This window comes from Orycteropus afer, unplaced genomic scaffold (assembly GCF_000298275.1).
Source record: "Orycteropus afer afer isolate SDZICR_OR568_19922 unplaced genomic scaffold, OryAfe1.0 scaffold00115, whole genome shotgun sequence".
NCBI classification, from domain to species: domain Eukaryota; kingdom Metazoa; phylum Chordata; class Mammalia; order Tubulidentata; family Orycteropodidae; genus Orycteropus; species Orycteropus afer.
In genome coordinates, this window is record NW_006921702.1 from 7,638,197 (window position 1) to 7,643,315 (window position 5,119).

The 5,119-nt window shown below is 44.5% G+C and overlaps 1 pseudogene; it reads left to right on the top strand.

Annotated features, from left to right (window-relative positions):
* LOC122150293 overlaps positions 1-3,193 on the top strand; it is a 13,645-nt pseudogene extending 10,452 nt beyond the window's left edge.
* Positions 3,194-5,119: the final 1,926 nt, after the last annotated feature.

Sequence of the window (5,119 nt, forward strand, 5' to 3'; positions counted from 1 at the left end):
GGTTCAAACCCAGCAGCCACTCATCAGAAGGAAGATGGGGCAATCTACTTCTGTAGTGATACTGCCTCATAAACCCAAGGAGGGTTCACTATGAGTTTTTGGTTCCGACTCGACGGCACATAATAACAACATAGCTTGAGAAGGTGTGTACAACTGTCAAGTTGACAAGGGGTGGACTGTGATAGTTGGAGCTGTGTGTCAACTTGGCTGGACCACAATTCTGAGTGGTTTAAGCAGTTGTGGTGTGGGTTGTTCCCATGATGGGATAAGATGTACATTTTTTGAGCAGCCAATGCATTGAAAAGGAGTTTCACTAGGGATGTGGCCTGCTTCCAGTATATTTATGGACATCCTGGGAAAAGAGACACTCTTCTGTAGATCAGGATTCTATTGTGCTGCCTACAACTGCCTGTGAGTGAACAATCCACCATTCAGCCTAGAGATCTTGGATTCATCATTCATTGGAGTCAACAGCCAGTATACTGCCTACCAACCTTGAGCTCATCAGCCCCTGCAGCTGTGTGAGTCAGGAAAAGCCTCCAGCTTGATGTTTAATCCAAGAACGTAGGACTTGCCAGCTTCTCTAAGTGTATGAACCATTTTCCTAAGATAAATTTCTCTCTCTCTCTCTCTAAGCTTTACTACTTTTGCTTCTCTAGAGAACCTAGTCTAACTAAGTCAGTTACTAGTACACACAGAGACACTGTTCCACATTCTACTTTGGTGAGTAGTGACTAAGATCTTAAAAGCTTACAAGCAAACATCTAGATGCAATGATGGGTCTCTCCTCATCCCGAGCAAAGAATGAAGAAAACCAAAGACTTATGGAAACGTTGCATGATAAGCATACATCACAATTTGGAAATTAGTTGTATCTGCATGGGAACAACTCATTATGTATTCAGTTTGCATGGTGCTTGAACAGTTTCTATCAGAAAGATCAGCACAAGGCCAGTCCCCATGAGATGGAGGTTAAAGATGTCCCAAATTCCAAACTACTGTACCACTCCATCATTTCAAACATTAACTCCTCATCCTCTTTCCAGTAATTTCCCCCGTCTTAGGGTTCTGTATTTTGCTGTAATGCATCACAGAACTCACAGACACCCAAGGGATTGTCTCACATAGCAGTGGAGGAGGCTGGCAGACTGGCAAGTCCCAGGTCCATGAATGGGTCTGGAGGATCCTCCCAATTCTCGGGGTTTGATGAATCTTGATCAGTAGTTCAGATGACTACTGCTGTCCCAATTCCAAGGGTGAGAAGAAGATGAGCCAAAACACAGAACCAGGGCAAGAGGAAGGTAAACCTTCCCAGAAGATTCATAGGTATACCCTCAAAGAAGCTACGGTCATCTGATTTATGCCCTCCAGCAAGGCAGGACTCAAGATACATTCCACCTGTGTTGCTCCACAGAAATAACCCAAATGGATGGCTTTAACAATCAGCACTTCAAGGCAAATTCCACCACAAAGCTGATTGCCAGTCATTATAGGGAACAACTACTACCAGCTGCCCAGCCAAGTTGACATCCAACCTTCACTACCATACCACCCTAAACAGGTATGGCTAATAGGATTTACAACACATCACAGAACGGAGGACAATGGCTAGAAGGGCCACATCAAACAATTCATGGCATTGCACCCCCTGCTCTTCTAGCCATTAGCCCTTTCATACTTGAAAGATTAATTTACCCCTCCCAATCATATTACCGGTCCCAAAGTCATTCACAATTAGTCTTTTAGTAAGGCAAAGAGTCCTGAGGGTGAGATTATTCAGATACCAGCCATTCAGGTGTGCTGTATTTGTCCACCTGATCCAAGGATTTTCTCATTATCTTCCTTTGTGGTATCTGATAATATTTAACTGAGATAATATTATTCCTTTGCTCTGAGTCTATCTTTAGGTGTCACCATAATGTTGAATTTTCCCCACTGCATAACCCTTTTATTCATTCCTTTACTTTCAGCTATTATTTCTTCTTCCTTCCATTCATCATTTATTTTTACCCAGACTTTCCCACCTTGGGAGGGGACATCAAGTTCAGCTGTTGTGCCTATCCAGATTGCTGGTAGCAAGATCAGTCTAGCAAGTGCTTCCCCCTCAGTCCACTTCTATTCATGCTGGGTATTGTTAACAGGTACAAAACTAGTGAGCTGTCTTGACCACTGGGCAGGGCAGTAGTTTTCACTGTCAGCTCCAGTTTGACCAGATGGGGAGAAGGTACAACCCTTCCCATAAGGCCCTTGGGAATTCTGTCATACAGGTTCAGGTGTATAGAAACAGTCCCTTGCTTAGGGATCACCCCAGCTTTTGGCACCCACAGCTGCATCCCAGGTCCAGGGACCACAGCTTCTGGCAGGAAGAAAACAATATTAGGTGATGTGGGAAAAATAGTACAGGGGCACCAGCATCCTCCCTCACACTTTCTTCCCTAGATCCCCCAGAAAAGATAGGAATTTGTTGAGTGGTGATCCTCCCTTTTCCCCCCTTATGTTGAGTGTGAGCACACATTCATGAAGGTGTGTGAGCCAGCCCTTTATGTCTTCATCTCCCCCAGTTTTAGACAACAAATGTTTCAATTGCCCATTCCAGTTCTCTATCAAACCATTACTTTGAGGATGGTATGCAACATGGTATGTCCACTTAATATGATGTGTTTTGGCCCATTGCTGCACCCTACAGGATATAAAGTGCATTCCTTGGTCTGAGGAAATATAACTTGGTGGCCCAAATTGGTACAGTATCTTTTATTCCAATCCTTTAATAGTGTTTTTGACATTTGCATCTGTCACAGGATAAGCAAAGCCCAGCCCAGAGTAAGTATCTATTCCTGTGAGGACCCATTTATTGCCACCTGGAGCCACTGGTGCTATTGGTCCTATATTGCCAGCTATGTGTAGGGCCGCCCCCCGCCCCAGGGAATCTGCCCCATAGCCATCTATAACCTCTGTCTTTCTTACTGACAAACAGAGCAGTCCTTATTGGCATTTTGTGCCTCAGATGGTGCAAGAGGGATGTGTCTTGATTCAGCTCATCTCTGCATTGCTGCAGCACCCCCATGTCCACTCAACTCGTGAACCCAATAGGCCACCTCAAGGGAGCGTACCAACATATCCACTTGCTGATTCCAATCACCTTCTGATCCAGGAAGGGAATTCTTCTGATGGGCATCAACATGGCTCACTCTAATGTGACCTCTGAACTCCCAGAGTGCTTTCCATAGGTCCATGCCATACACAGGGGTCCCCTTAAGAGTCTAAGTTTCCATCACCCATTTACCTGACCATATATCCAAGCCACTGGTGACTGCCAATGAGTCAGTGAAAATCCAAACATATGGGCTCTCACCATTGCCCAGTCCGTCCATGACAGGTAAGAAGACAGCATGCAGTTCAGCCCATTCGGCTCACCTGTTTTTGTCTTCTTCAATAAGGGTCTTTCCGCCTGCTGGTCTTAATGCTGCAGCTTTCCATGTCAGCTGTTGTCCATGTACCCTGGAGCTGCCATCTGGGAATGAAGCAGCCTTCTTTTGATCCATAGAAAGTTGTTCATAGGGTACTGTCCATGTGGCAATGGGTTCTGGCTGCTCCTTGGATGGTTCCAGGATAGGACCTATGGGAAAGGAGGCTATCTGCTCATGGATATGATGGGTGCTTGTTCTTGAATAAACTATTTCCATTTTATTATGGAACTATTTTGGGCACAACTTCCTTATTAGAGTGTTTCCCTGACATCACCTAAGACATTATGGGTATTTCAGGTCTCATAATAATTTTATGCCTGTGTTAGATTGGGTTCTCTAGAGAAACACAAAAAACCAGCAAGGTATATATATATATATTTAGAGAGAGAGAGAAAGAGAGAGAGAGATTTATCTTAGGTAAATGGCTCACAAGTGTATAGAAGCCGACAAGTCCAAGCTGAAAAGTCTGTCTCTGGAGGAGATGGGGCTTGCGGCCGCCTTGGCTTCTGCAAGCACAGGGGAGCCGAGAGATTCAAGCTGGCATGCAGTATATTGGTTGTTGTTTCCAATAAAAGATGAATCCGAGATCTCCAGGCCGAGCGGTGAGCCGCTCACTCAAGGAAGTCTGTAGTTCGCACCACAGGGTTCCAATTCTTTAAGGAAGGAATGCCGTTCTTCCAGATTGTCTTTGGATATCATTGCAAGCAGGCCACACCCCTAGGGAAACTCCCCTTGGGCAGACTGGCCACTCAGAACTCAGTCATCTGATCCCATCATGGGAACAACCACACAGAACTGGGGTCCAGCCAAGTTGACACACAGCTCCAACTATCACAATGCCCTTCTGTCACTGAAGCAGCCTCAATTAATGCCCAATAGCAGGCAAGCAATTGCCTTTCAAATGGCATGTATCATGCTGCAGCATCTGGAAACTTTCTAGTCCAAAATCCCAGTGGTTGTTGTAGGGCGGTTTTCTCAGGTTTTTGCCATAAGCTCCAGTCTGCATAAGCACTTGTAGCAGACACCTCCAAAATCATGTATGAATGTGAGACTGCTTTCTGTGTTTTAGACATAGCCTGCTATTGCTTCAGTGCCCATTCAAATGTACTTTTCTTCCTAGTGTCTTTATGGATAGGAGCCAGCAATATACCCAGATGTGAAATATGTGTTCTCCAGAATCCAAATAAACTAATTAAACATTGGGCTTCCTGCTTAGTCTTGGAGGTAGGTAGTGACAGCAACTTATATTTGGTTACTTGTGGAATGCCATGGGTGGCTCCTGCCCAAGTTATTCCCAAGAATTTTGCTGTTTTGGCAGAGCTCTGGATTTTTTCTGGATTTATTAACCAGCCTCTATTGGTCATGTGGGTCACCACTGTTTTCAAATCTGCCCTAGCCTGTCCTTCTGTATTTGATATCAACATAATGTCATCAATGTAATGTAATGTATCACCATCCTTGAAATCTGCACCAAATCCAAGTCTCTCCTAACCAAGCCATGACAGTAAGCTGATGAATTCAAATAATCCTGGGGCAAAACTCTGAGTATACTGAGAGCCTTGTCATGTGAAAGCAAACTGTGAATGACTTTTTTCCAACATTGGTATGGAGAAAAAACATTTGCAAGATCAACCACTGAGTACCAGTCTCCT